This window comes from Mytilus californianus, unplaced genomic scaffold (genome assembly GCF_021869535.1).
Source record: "Mytilus californianus isolate M0D057914Y unplaced genomic scaffold, xbMytCali1.0.p SCAF_6, whole genome shotgun sequence".
NCBI lineage: Eukaryota > Metazoa > Mollusca > Bivalvia > Mytilida > Mytilidae > Mytilus > Mytilus californianus.
Genome location: NW_026262712.1, coordinates 22,206,994 through 22,222,480, shown reverse-complemented (window position 1 = coordinate 22,222,480; position 15,487 = coordinate 22,206,994).

The window sequence follows — 15,487 nt, the reverse complement described above, 5'->3', positions numbered from 1 at the left end:
TGGATCTCACGCATGTCTGGGGAATGGCGAAAAAAGCATAACGTAGAAACTGCTGTCTCGTGTAGATGTGTATTGATTTTATTTTCCGCGCAGCGCAGATCCGCGAAGTAGTGTTTTTGATAGCCATTTTCAAAATGAAGTTGAATTCATTTGAATTATCGATGAACATTCAGTCTATTTTTATTCAAGCTGTAAGCTAATCAAAATAGAAGTAACTCAAAATTTCAAAAGCATCTTCTTAGAATTAGTATTCAAACACTAGTACTACATTATCTAGGAGTAGACACAGTAAGATAGTCTCACGGTCCAACTTCCGGTTTGAGGCCGATGCCTTAGGAAAGTATATTGCTATAGCAAGCTATGGCAAACTTTCCAAAAACTGTAAAATTTGCTTAAATGGACCTTTTTGCAGCAAAATAATCCAAATGGGTTGTATGAGTTTTCTGAAAATTCCAGAAGATATATCCCTAAATTTTCTGATCATTTTACTGTTGTCAGTTTTGCTCTTACTCACGGCTGTCATTTGGTATGTAGAGAAAAATTATCGTGAGTGAATAAGTAATGGTGGTCAAGCATTGCGATCGGATCGTGAAAGCAATTAAATACAATTCAACTGCAAAATCTGTGAAAATATCTGTTGTATTATGAACATGCAGAAAAATCAGAAAAAATAAATAGGTCTGTCAAAATGGTTCAACTTCCTTAATAAAACTGTGCAATAAGGTAAAGAAAACATGCAGTACTTTTTAAAAATAACACAAAAGGCGACACATAACATTCTTAATCATAATTTATCATGAAAGATCAGGCAACGCGTAACCAGACAAGACCACATAGGTTTTGCTCATCGTTGAATGCTGTACAGTGACCTATAAATGCTTACGTCTCTGGTAAATAAATGTCTCATTGGCAATCAAAACACATCTTCTTATTTTCCTGCTATTTATCATCAGAAAATTAAATTTCTTTTACCACTGATTTACTTTGAATTGATTGAAGTATGTGATATCTTTTCAAGAACGTTTTGTTTGCGATGCAATTGATCACCATTTAAAAATCTTTAAAAAGAAATTAATTATAAAATAAGGCTTATTCATATCTATATACAAGTAGCACTTCCAGAATCATTCACAAAGGAAAAATTAAACACATTTACATATAAATATTTAAAGTATAGCACTTTCTGTTCATTACTGATGAAAAATCATTTTCTTTTATTTGTATCAAGATTTGTTTTCACCTTAGATTCAATCATAACTTGACATTCAAGATAATAAGGCCACTAGGAGCCTAATTTGTCAAAAATAAGTATCTTTTTATATATAATGTTAAATGATTTGCAAATGTGCGAAGCGATAGGTGATCTAGAGGGTCTTCCTGGAAATACATTGAATGTGTGCTCATTGATATATGTCATAGTACCCAAATAGGTGGTGAAAATTTGAAGGTACGCAACATGAGTGTGGTGAGATTGTTTTTCAAGCTTTGTCTGTAAATTTATCAACTGTGTTCTATTTTCAATCGTAACAAGTATGGCATGCAAAACTATTACAATAAAAAAGTACTTTTTTTTAATCGTATCATTCATTGTTTCCACCGCCGGTATTTAGACATTATGTGGAATTGAGACGTTTTAAACGCAACAAATTTAAACCAGGAATTATTTGGGGAGAATTTCTATTTATATATAATTTTTTCTCTATGATAAAATTGAGATTGGAAATGGGGAATATGTCAAAGAGACAACAACCCGACCAAAGAGCAGACAACAGCCGAAGGCCACCAATGGGTCTTCAATGCAGCGAGAAAATCCTGGTGGTCCTCAGCTGGCCCCTAAATAAAATTGTGTGCTAGTTCAGTGAAAATGGACGTCACACTAAACTCCAAAACATATAAATGAACTAGAATTAAAAAAACATACTAGACTAGGCCAGAGGCTCCTGACTTGGGACAGGCGCAAAAATACGGCGGGGTTAAATATGTTTTGTGAGATCTCAACCCTTCCCCTATACCTCTAGTCAATGTAGAGTAAAGAAACACATTGCAATACGCACAGTAAAACTCAGTTTAAAAGAAGTCCGAGTCCGATGTCAGAATAGGTAACAAAAGAAACTAAGCAAAATGACAATGATACATAAATGAACAAAGGACTACTAGCAGTTACTGACATGCCAGCACCAGACCTCAATTAAAATGATTGAAAGATTATGCCTTCATCATATGAAAATCAAGTACAATCCCTCCTGTTAGGGGTTTAGTATTATACCATCATAAGATATATGAGAAGAACATAAGGAACTGTTTTTACATTTTGAGTTATTCCACGAATGGCAGCAAACGCATAATTTTTGACATGGCATATAAATTCTATAACAAAAAATTGTTTTTCAAATTTTTGTATTTTTGTGAAAGCTCAGTTTTTACCAAAGTTTGGACAACGGTAATCAATTAGGATAGCGATATACACTTAATTTTATTTTGATCCAGTCCTAGAACAGAAAGAGTTCTATAAGTTTGTGATTGTTTTACAAATTTCTTTTATTCAAAACAATTTTAATTGAAAATGAATCTGCAATTCCACAAGTTACCTAAACATAAATTGTTGTCGAAATCCAATCACATAAAGATGAAAACCATAATTTGTTAGTTTTAAAGGACATTTCCCTCAAATTTTCACATGCCGCAGATTGCTTTATGACAACATGGACTAGTTGACAGGGTCTTATAAGAAAATCCAGACCAAATAGCATTTAACCATCAGAGCATAAAAGAGTATAACAAAAATACTGAACTCCAAGTCAAATTCAAAAAGGGGAAGTCCAGAAAACTGACAATATCAAACGCTATAAAAATCAACGGAACAAGTGAAAAACAACTGACATATTCCTGGCTTGGAACAGGCATTTTCTGAAGAAAATGATGCATTTAACATGGTTAGATTATTCCTGAACAAAAAGTGAACCAGAAAAGTCATGGAAATCCAAACTTTTGAAATACCAATGACATAATAAATTTGCATACAATTAAAAAATGATTAGATCACTTTCAATAATTTGGGCAATGACAAATAAGTGACACCAGATCTTTCACAATCTCAAAAAAGGGTACTCGATCTTTCACGATCATAAATATCAAATGTACACAAATATTCCAATTTTGACCCACTTTCAGATTAAGCTACTTCCAACTAATTTTTAGAGCCATTTTAAACATTGATATAGAACAACATTTTCAATAGTTGTATAGTCATTCATATAATGATAAATATCATCTTGTTTACATTTTTTATGTCATTGAAATTTTTAAGGACAATCTCCCTTTTGTAGTTTTGTAAAAACAGTGATATTTTAAACTCTGATTTTCTAAGACACTGATTGTAATGTTTGAACCATTTTGACAGACAGTTTTATTCTTTTTCAAAATTTGTCCTTAAAATTTAATATATCAGATTATCTATTGACCTTGCATGTATCTTCTCAATAAGATTTCATTCACGATCCTATCGCAATACTTGACCACCGTTACTTATTCTTTCATGATAGTTTTTCTCGATATACCAAATGACAGCCGTGTTGCTTTTTCAATTTTGAGATATCAGCCAATAAATTGCTTCGCAGAGCGCAGCTGGATACCACCGCAGAGGTCCAACCCTGAACAGTTGGGGCAAAAATGGACACAATATTCGCGCTTGATACAGGTCTGAATTTGGATTGTAATTAAATATTTGACAAATAATAGGTTTCTGACACAGAATAAATGTAGTCAAAGAACTTAGAATTGGATATATGATTTGAATTTATATTCAATTTTTTGCTTTTGTGCAATACACTTTGCTGTTGCGAATTGACCCCCCCCCCCCTTCCCCCCACAAAAAAAAATTGCCTTCCCTTTTTTTTTGCTTTTGTGCAATACAATAAGCTGTTGCGTATTGACCCCCCTCCTTTTTTTGACAAAAAAAGTATTTGAAGAATTTTTCTTTTTAATTTCTGAAGAAATCTGAAATGATAAAAAATTGACCACCCATAATTTCTTTTTACCACCCCCCCCCCCAAAAAATTTTTTTTTTTCACCCCCCCCCCCTTTTTCCCCCAAAAAAATTCTTTCCCTCAAGATATGGTCATAATCTCAATTCAAATTTCCAATGGAGTTTGCAACCATAATTACACATTTAAATACATCATAAAAGTCTTAAAATAGAAAATGACATACATATAGGCGAGTGACTTTAACCATAAAATTAAATTTTTAATGCACCCACCTAACACACGGCTAAATTATATATCATTTGAAAGCTACACATCTGTACTATCTGTTTTGCCCGGTCGTAAAAAAAATCGTACGGTGCAATTTCCGACAAATCAAGATCAAAGGCCAAGGACGAATAAGTGCATATTTTCTAAGATTTCAGCTTGATTGCATAATATGACTTTTATATACTAAATTCACATATGCAAACCATTTAAACTTTTAGCAGAGAGATTAACGGTCATTAATCAAATGCATTTTAAAATATTTAAAACGTGTTTTCGATAGACAGCACATGTTTCCTGAAATTCCAGTAAAAGTTAACAAAATGTGTGAAAACCCAAATTTTTCTTTCTGATGCAACTGCTAATCACTTAAAACTAAGTAAAACCTTGTAATAACTATCAAAGAAGTTTTTGACATCATGGATTTCCTAAAATTATGCTTACTTCTAATCAAACAGCAAATCATAACAACTCATGCAGTTGCCCAAAATATCGCCATATGCGAAAAAACAGCTTTTAAGCATTTCTTCCTATTTAAACATTGTATGTGGTCAATATAAGATTTAATAAACAAATTCTTAAGAATCTGAAAAATTTAAAGTAAAAAAATATGTGTGCGAATCATACTATTGCTTGAAATAAAGGGGGCGAAACTAAGAGATTGCAATCTGCATTGTAACTACCAGACTGAAATAAACATCTTTTGACTTTTCTAATTGTTTGATTTGTAGCTTCATTATAAATATTGATGTAGTGAAAAGACCTTTTATTTATTTAATGTGAACCATAAAAAGTAAATTGAAAATTTAGACAAAAATAAATAAAAAATAAATTGATGAAAATTGAAATTTAAAAGAATTTAAAAACCAGTAAACACATTATAAAACTTGACTTCTTGATTACTTAAATTGCGTTGTTCATTGTTTAAATGCATTAATTCATCAAATAAGAATAATTTTGAAGAAAAAAATCCATTAATACGCAACGATTCTAGTTACAACTAGACTTTCTGAATAGCTTGAATGACTATTTCATTTTTCATACGAGGATGATTTAATGCAAGAGCTTCTGATGATACTGCCCGCGAAATTAAATAAAACTCTTTATTTAAACACTTGCCCAATTGTAACGCGATTTCGCGGCATCTTCATGTGGAGTATATATCTCCAAGTTGATACAATATTCCAGAGCTTGCATTTACTTTCACGATTGTCGTGATAGTGCGTAACTGCTCACAATGAAGATATTAAATAAAGGCAACTATAGTATACCGCTATTCAATAGTCATCAATCGATTTACTAGTAACTGAAACAAATCCAGGTCACAAACCAAAACCGTGGGAAACGCATCAACTATAAGAGAAACACAACGGAATAACAGAAACACTGAACTGCTAAAAAAACAAACATTAACATACAAAGAAACAGATTATTCGATACCAACTGCCATATACCTGACTTGGTACAGGACATTTGAAGAAAAATGGTGGTTTGAATATGGTTTTAAATGAGTTCAAATGCAAAGTTGAAATCATCCCTTTGAAAATTTTATGGACGCCACAACGAGTTGGTTGACAATTATGAAATATCTGTTTTGCCAGATGACGACTGATAAGTTCCAATCGACGTAACCAAAATATCGTCATTTCTGCCTTGAATGTCACCTACCGAATAAGGCTTGGCACCGAGGTAGGAATTACACGAGCCACAAGACGGGTGTCACATGTGGAACATGATCTGCTCACCCTTTTGGAACCCCTGAGTTCACCCCAAATATTTTTTGGGGGGTTGTGTTACTCAATCTGTAGTTTTATATGTTGTGCTTTGTATACTGTTGCTTGTCTTGTTCGTTTTTTGCCCGGCTTTGTCAGTTTGTTTTCAATTATGAGTTTGATGTCCCTTTGATATATTTCGTCACTCTTCAATAAAATTGAGAATGGAAATGGGGAATGTGTCAAAGAGACAACAACCCGACCATAGAGCAGACAACAGCCGAAGGCCACCAATGGGTCTTCAATGCAGCGTGAAACTCCCGCACCCGGAGGCGTCCTTCAGCTGGTCCCTAAACAAATATGTATACTAGTTCAGTGATAATGGACGTCATACTTAACTCCAAATTATACACAAGAAACTAAAATTAAAAATGATACAAGACTAACAAAGGCCAGAGGCTCCTGACTTGGGACAGGCGCAAAAATGCGGCGGGGTTAAACATGTTTTTTGAGATCTCAACCCTCCCCCTATACCTCTAGCCAATGTAGAAAAAACAAACGTACAACAGTACGCACAGTAAAACTCAGTTTAAGAGAAGTCCGAGTCCGATGTCAGAATAGGAAACAAAAGAAAATAAACAAAATGACAATAATACATAAATAACAACAGACTACTAGCAGTTACTGACATGCCAGCTCCAGACCTCAATTAAACTGATTGAAAGATTATGTCTTCATCATATGAATATCAGGCACAATCCCTCCTGTTAGGGGTTTAGTATTATACCATCATAAAATATATGAGAAGAATATAACCCGTGTCATGCTAACAACTGGTTTTAGAATAAATATGTTTAATTCCGATGCAAAGACCCTATAAGTGAATCAATATTTAAGCAAAAATATGCAATCTTTAATGACCTGACAACAGTATGGTAACTATATCCCTTCTTAATAAGTCTGTTTAAAGGTTTTGTTAGCTTTTGAGGTGAATACTGACATTTTTGTGCTTTGTAAAGAATATTACCATAAACGATTGGATGTGAAATACCCGAACGTATAAGATGTCTGCATGTTGAGTTATATTTACGAATGATGTCCTTATACCGATAATAAAATTTAGTAAATGTTTTGACTAGTTTATGATATCGAAAACACTGGTGTAATAATTTTTCAGTAATACATAAATTTCTCTCGCTAAAATCTAATACGTTGTTACATACACGAGCGAATCGTACAAGTAGTAAAAGTTTTTAAAATTGTAGATCATTGTAGTTAAATGTATCATGATAACGATTTGGTTCTATCAGAGACATATAATACTATATGTCTCTGGTTCTATATATATATCACCGTGAGCAAATTAAGTTATTTTCGCGGATATTTGTCTTATTGCGTTAATCTTCTTCACTTTACTTTGAGGCGATTTTTTTACCGATTTTCATTACTGCAAGTTAATATCTTTAAAGTGAAATAATACCAAAGGGACAATCAACATCTCAAACCATGAATCAAATAAACTTAATTAAAACCATGAACAAAATAAAATTAAAGTCCAAGAGACGAACAACAGTCCACAAAACACAGCACAGCATGAAAATGATCACTGCCTAAAACAGCGACTGATTTTATGAGGTCAGGAAGGTATTCAACTTTTTCATTTTTTTATTTCACAACTGCTTATAGTGTTTTACATACACAATGACCTGCATTTGTATTTTAAAAGCTTATGTTGAAAATACTCAATCCTATCTCTATACATTTGAAATTTGGTTTGTGAGAATAAAGATATATAGAAGCATCTTTTATTCAAATAATTAAAGAGATTAAACTTCTAAACACATTTAATATGTCTAACACGGTTTTAAACTAAATAAGAAGCAGCAGCATTATATGTAGTTCGTTTACATCCCGCTTTAGACAACCAAGTGTTTCTAAACAAGGTTACTTATTTCAATGTTGCCTGCGATTTAGTCGCAAAGTCATGTTTGCATTTAAACATGATTAAAAAAAGTGAATAAGTTTGACTTCGTAAAAAACATATTTTTACCTCAATTAGCTCGTATTTATTCTTTTCGAACTTTAAATACCCCTTCTTTTATTAAGGAAAATCATTCTCCTCCCTGATATTGACAATTAGCGATGTGCTATCTTAACATAGAATAACAAAATGATCGCTATTTGCAGATGAATTTTAATTTTCGGGAAATATTGCGCATATAACCTCTTATTTTTTGTTTGATTTGGAAGAAATGTATTATGTTATATAAAGTTCATATGATCTTTTGAAAAAATTTATGGTACAAGAATTAGAAAATAGCTTTTTGTTTAGTAATCGCAAAAATTGGAATGTTTTTTCATGACCTTTGACCTTGATTTAACAGAAAATGCACCGTACGATTTTTTTACGACCGGACAAAACAGAAAGTACAGGTTATTAGCTTTCGAATGATATATAATACAGCTGTGTGTTAGGTGGGTGCATTAAAGTCGTAAACTAAGAGTCTTTTTGAAATAAGTCACTCGCCTAATAATCATGGCTAAAATTAATATTCCTTAATAGTAACTTCTTAAAATAAATTGACAGCTAATCATCTCAAGACGATACTCAAGACAATACAACATTTCTTTATGCATAATTTAAAAGCAGTGTAAGGGAGGTAATCAAAACGTTGTGTTTGGATTACCTCCCTTACACTGCTTTCAAATTGTCCATTAACCAGGAAACCCTTGTTTTCCCCCCTTTTTTGCCCCTAATTCCTAAACGGTTTGAGCCATAACCCCCCAAAGCAAATCCTAACCATCCCTTGAAAACTTGTGGTATAATTTCAGAGAGATCCATACACCGTTCAACAAGTTATTGTCTGGAAACTAGAAAAATGCTTATTTTTGGCCCCTTTTTGGCTTCTAATTCCTAAACTGTATGGACCATAACCCCCAAAATCAATCCTAACCTTCCTTTTGTAGTTATAAACCTTGTGTTTAAATTTCATAGATTTCTATTTAATTTTACTAAAGTTATTGTCCGGAAACCAACTGTCTTCGGAACGACGCTGACGACAACGTGATACCAATATACGACCGCAAAATGTTTTGCGGTCGTATAAAAACTGTGAAATATGCTATTACATGTAATGGACATTTCTGGGGCAATAAGTCCAAAACAGGTTGTTCGAATTTTCAAAAATTTCCATTTTGCACCCAAGTTAGTTTTGCTCTAACTGCTTTAGTCTTATAGATATAAGCTAAAACCTGCAGTTTAACCGCTATGAAGGGTCAAATCCCTAGGTTCAAATATTCAACTAGACTCCATATGAAACATTCCAGTAAAATTTGGTAACATTTGATTTTGGCCCAGTTGTTTCAGAAGAAGATTTTTTTAAAGGATTATGACAACAGATCTATGGATGGATGACAACAACAGATGCCAAATGGTGGCAATAGCTTATATGTCCATTTAGGCCAGGTGAAATAAAAAGGCTATTTCATGCTGTTGTTTGTTAGTCCTACCTTCAATTTCAATTAATTATATATATTATTATACCTTACATATATTATAAACAATTCTATTGGGTAACACGCTATCATGTGACATGGAATAATTCAGTTAATTTTCATTTAATTGCAAGGTAGGACGAATAACCCGAAAAAATTTACACCAGCGGTGAATAACCCTATTATTCACCGGTGAATAACCTTTAGAATTTTTTAATTTGTACAAGAGTTATCTCCCATGAAAATGATGTCACAGACGTAAGTAAACAAAATGGCAACGTTACAGGACGCCCATCGAGTGACGAGGAAACAAGGCTTTGGAAATGCATCTAGTGCCAAGGTTATCTCTTATGAAAGGATATCTCAGGGCCATCAATATTTTACCTTTTTTGTACATTTTCGAACGTTAAATTGTGTTTGTTTAGATACAGTAAGGTAAGTGCTTTTTCAATGGTTCAAAAGGACCTGCTACTGTTAGTTCGGTATAATAAAACAATTGTGGCTCCTTAGAAGCGATGAATATCCAAAATTGTCAACCCTTAAAATTTTTTCACTTGGGGCTGAGCCCTCAGTGAAATAACCATATCGTGTTGACAATTTTGGATATTCACCTTTTCTACGGGGCCATCATTGTATAATATTCTATAAGAAAAAGGAGAAAAAATTGAAATACTGAAAATTTTAATTTTTCTCATTAATTAATATGAATAACCATATACTTAATATTTCAAATGAAAAATTCATATACTAAATAACAATATAAATAAATACAACAAAATGAATGCCAGTAACAGCAAATTATTTACTACAAAATGAATTATCACAGATGTGTGTACGTTATACTGGAAGTAACTATGTCACAAAAACCTAATAAAGGACTTGTAAAATAGATCAATAAAAATGAAAAAAAGTAAGTTCAAGCCAATGAAAATATCACAAACACATTTTCAAGACAATTAAGAGACACCAAAAGTAAAAAAGTACACTGAATGCATACACACTTAAAAGCTTAACTCAATGCATACTGCCACTTAGAAGCAAAATTCTCTTCACCAATAGCTTTTATATGATTTAATAATAAATTGCAAATATGTGCATAGGCATTTTCATTAATTTTACATGTGACACAATCTGATTAAAATACAGATTCTGTGTACACACTTTGCTTACAAGGATCTGAAAGAGCTGTTTCAATTTCTGCCAAAAAGACCTTTTCAGAATCTGTGGGTTTGTCGTAATTGCAAACCTTCCAATGTTTGAAGGCAGAGTTTTCATTTTTTGACATCATAACAATCAGAATAGACAGTGAAATAGTGTCAGATCATTGTTAGTATCCATGGATACATGATCTGTATTACAATCAGAACAGACAGTGAAATGCTAAACTGGAATCTGCTTGTACTACGCTACACTCAAACAACAGGTACTGCCCAATCTTGTAGGGACAAATTTTGCCCTGGAGATTTTAACCAGATTGGACGATACTTTGTTACATAGCAACGTACAATATCTGAAAATGTAAACAAATAGAACAATTTGTTTCCTGTTGCATAAAGCATAAAACTAATGCGTAAAATAAATTCCTATTCTAAATTTAAACAATCTGTTGCATCATACAAAAAGAAAATAAATATTGAAAAAGGTATCAATTTGAAATAAAATAATAAAATTCCGCTAAACTTCATGAATGATTTTGGCACATCAACGTGATGGTTAAACGTGTCGTCATACAAAATGGAAATTTTTGAACTGAAGGCTATTACGATATGTCAACTGTGGATTTGACAATAAATTTTAGCCAATGAAAAAAATGTTCCATAAAATTGCTGGTTTGAAAAAAAGAATATTCTTTCAATCTTTATTAGTTGATTTGCGATAACATTTCTTGGATTGTAGCATAAATTAAAATTTAATGTTTACAAATGGAAGTGCGGTATAATACAAATAATTTGATTGGATGACTAATCAGATTCTACAATAGATCGGATCTCACCGGCTGTCTATGAACAAAGTGTAGTAGTCAGTCAAGAACCAGCTTAGTGAAATGCCAGATCCTTGTTAGTTTCCATGGACACAGGATCTGTATTTCAATAAGAGCAGACAGTGAAACATCAGATCCTTGTTAGTTTCCATGGACACAGGATCTGTATTACAATAAGAGCAGACAGTGAAACGGAGTCAGATCCTTGTTTGTGATTCATGGACACCGGATCTGTATTACAATCAAACTGAATATGGCATCAAAACCTACTGGATAAGTATATATATATAGATAGTAGAAAAACAAAGGATATGGGGTATCCATCCATGACACAAAATCAGCACATGCACAGCAAAAAAACCCACAATAAGCAAAGGAACAGTCTTTTATTGCTGTTCTTCATCTCAAAGTCACAGTGAGGCCTTCAACACGGAGCAAAAAAAAATAAACTGCTTCGCTGAGCGCAGCTGGATACGCCCGCAGAGGTCTAACCCTGAACAGTTGGGGCAAAAACGGACACAATATTCAAGCTTGATACAGGTCTGAATTTGGATTGTAATTAAATATTTGACATACATCTATTATAGGTTTCTGAATAAATGTAGTCAAAGAACTTGAAGTTGGTTATATGAATTGAATTTATATTCAATTAAAGATTTCTTGCTGTTGTGCAATACACTGTGCTGTTGCGCAATACTTAGTAAATCTGTTGTCAGACTATAAACAAATAAAATTTATAAAATTCTAAAGGGAGCTTACATCAATAGATATAAACAGTTCACCAAAGTTTCATACGAATTGCTGAAAGCATTTTTGAGTTTTTGTCTGAAAACTGGAAAATCCCCCCTTTTTTAATGAATAAACCCCATAATTCGAAAATGTAAAATCTAAAATTTATAAAATTCTAAAGGGAGCTTACATCAATAGATATCAACAATTCATCAAAGTTTTATGAGAACTGCTGAAAGCATTTTTGAGTTATTGTCCGAAAACTTGAAAATCCCCCTTTTTTTATGAATAAAACCCCATAACTCGGAAACGTAAAATCTAAAATTTATAAAAATCCAAAGGGAGCTCATGTCAATAGATATAAACAATTAACCAAAATTTCTTGCAAGTTGGTGAAAGCATTCTTGAGTTATTGTCAGAAAACTGGAAAATCCTCCCTTTTTTAATGAATAAAACCCCATAACTCGGAAACGTAAAATCTAAAATTTATAAAAAACGAAAGGGAGCTCACGTCAATAGATATAAACAATTCACCAAAGTTTTAAGCAAATTGGTTAAAGCGTTTTTGAGTTAATGTCCGACATGTTGACGACGGACGGACGGACAGACGGACGGACGGACGGACGGACAGACGGACGGACGGACGGACGGACAGACGGACGTACAACGGTATACCATAATACGTCCCGTAAACGGGCGTATAAAAACTGTCACCTCACTGCAAGTTTAAGATGGCCCCTAGCACTGGCTTGGGCGGAATTTTTGGCAAAAATAAATTTGGATAGACTTTGTAAGATGTAACACCACCTAATCGGGCCTGGTCAAAAAAGAACATACTGAATAGATTTGTTTTTTCAATACAGAATAAAATGCTCCGCAGGGCGCAGCTTGATACGACCGCAGAGGTCGAACCCTGGACAGTTGGGGCAAGTATGGACACAACATTCAAGCTTGATACAGCTCTGAATTTGGATTGTGATTAAATATTTGACACAGCATAGGTTTCTGACACAGAATGAATGTGGTCTAAGAAATTAAAAATTTTAAATTGGACATTCACCTATTATGGTCCAATATCCAAAATCTAAATACATGGTTAGATTCAGCATATCAAAGAACCCCAAGAATTCAATTTTTGATGAAATCAAACAAAGTTTAATTTTGGACCCTTTTGACCTCAATGTGGACAAAGTTGATAACGGGGCCCAAAAATCAAAAATCTAAATACATGGTTAGATTCAGCATATCAAAGAACCCCATATATTCAAATTTTGTTGAAATCAAACAAAGTTTAATTTTGGACCCCGATTTGGACCAACTTGAAAACTGGGCCCATAATCAAAAATCTAAATACATGTTTAGATTCAGCATATCAAAGAACCCTAAAAATTCAATTTTTGTTAAAATCAAACTAAGTTTAATTTTGGACCCTTTGGACCTTAATGTAGACCAATTTGAAAACGGAACCAAAAATTAAGAATCTAAATACACGGTTAGATTCGGCATATCAAAGAACCCCAATAATTCAATTTTTGATGAAATCAAACAAAGTTTAATTTTGGATCCCGATTTGGACCAACTTGAAAACTGGGCCCATAATCAAAAATCTAAATACATGTTTAGATTCAGCATATCAAAGAACCCTAAAAATTCAATTTTTGTTAAAAAGTTAAATTTTGGACCCTTTGGACCTCAATGTGGACCAATTTAAAAACGGCCCAAAATCCAAAAACTTAATACACAGTTAGATTCAGCATATTAAAGAACCCCAAGAATTCAAGAATAAAACCCCATTGAAATTGATCAAGAAATAAGCAATTTATACGAAGTATCTTCTTTTGCACAATACTGTGCAATTGAATATTTCTTGCTATTGCGCAATACTGTACAATTGACAATTTCTTCCTATTGCGCAATATTGTGCTATTGGATATTTCTTGCTATTGCGCAATACTGTGCAATTGAAAATTTCTTGCTATTGCGCAATACTGTGCAATTGAAGATTTCTTGCTATTGTGCAACACTGTGCAATTGAAAATTTCTTGCTATTGCACAATACTTATTACATAATAATTTACACATCCTGTTTGGTGTGTATCTCCTACCATATCATTATTATTTGCTTTTAAATATAAATCAGAAATAACCAACTTAAAATGGAAAATTTAAAAGAAAAAAAAAAAGGAAAAAAAGAAAAACCCCCTTATAATTCATCACCCCGAAACTCAATCCCAGCCTTCCCTTTGTGGTATGGTACCTTGCAGTACAATTTCAGAGAGATCCATACACTTGAACACAAGTTATTGTCTGGAAACTAGAAAAATGCTTGTTTTTGGCCCCTTTTTGGCCCCCAATTCCAAAACGTTTCGGGCATTACCCCCAAACTCAATTCCAGCTTTCCTTTTGTGATATGGAACCTTGTAGTACAATTTCAGAAATATCCAAACACTTACACACAAGTTATTGTCATGAAACTATAAAAATGCTTGTTTTTTGCCCCTTCTTTGGCCCCTAATTCCTAAAATTTTGAGGCAATTACCCCCAAAATCAATTACAGCCTTCCCTTTGTGATATGGAACCTTGTGGTACAATGTCAGAGAGATCCATACACTTACACACAAGTTATTGTCTGGAAGTTACAAAAATGCTTATTTTTGGCCCCAAATTCCTTAACTGTTGGTACCATAACCCCCAAAATCAATCCCAACCTTCCTTTCGTGGTATTGAACCTTATGGTAAAATTTCATGGAGATCCATTCACTTAAACTAAAGTTAGAGTGCGAAAACCAATGTGTCTTCGGACGACGCCGGACGACGCCAGACGACGACGACGACGACACCAACGTCATACCAATATACGACCAAAATTTTTTAATTTTTGCAGTCGTATAAAAAAAGCACAGAACCATTTCCAACAGTCTAGGGCCAAAAAATATTGACTCAACTTTGTTTAAACCTATTTTTGATACCAGTTCTTGATATAATTAGAATAATAAAGTGCTTAATTATGGACATTTTTCTGTTATAAAAATGGGAATTTCAACCACTGAAACTGTTCTTAATTTGCCTTTTATATCAATTGTAATATTTTATCAACAATTTTTTTCTCTTTTGATGTAAATTTCCTCCTCTATTCTTAGATTGATTTAATATGAACAAAACATTTGAGGAGTGTATTTTAAATCTAATATCATTTTTGAATAAATTTTGTTCAATGTGAACATTCCTGTTGCATTTCACTAATTTACTTGACATATTAAACAGAAAAAATTCTGTGAACTTGAACATTAGCAGGTTGATTTTCTCCAAGAGTTTTTTAT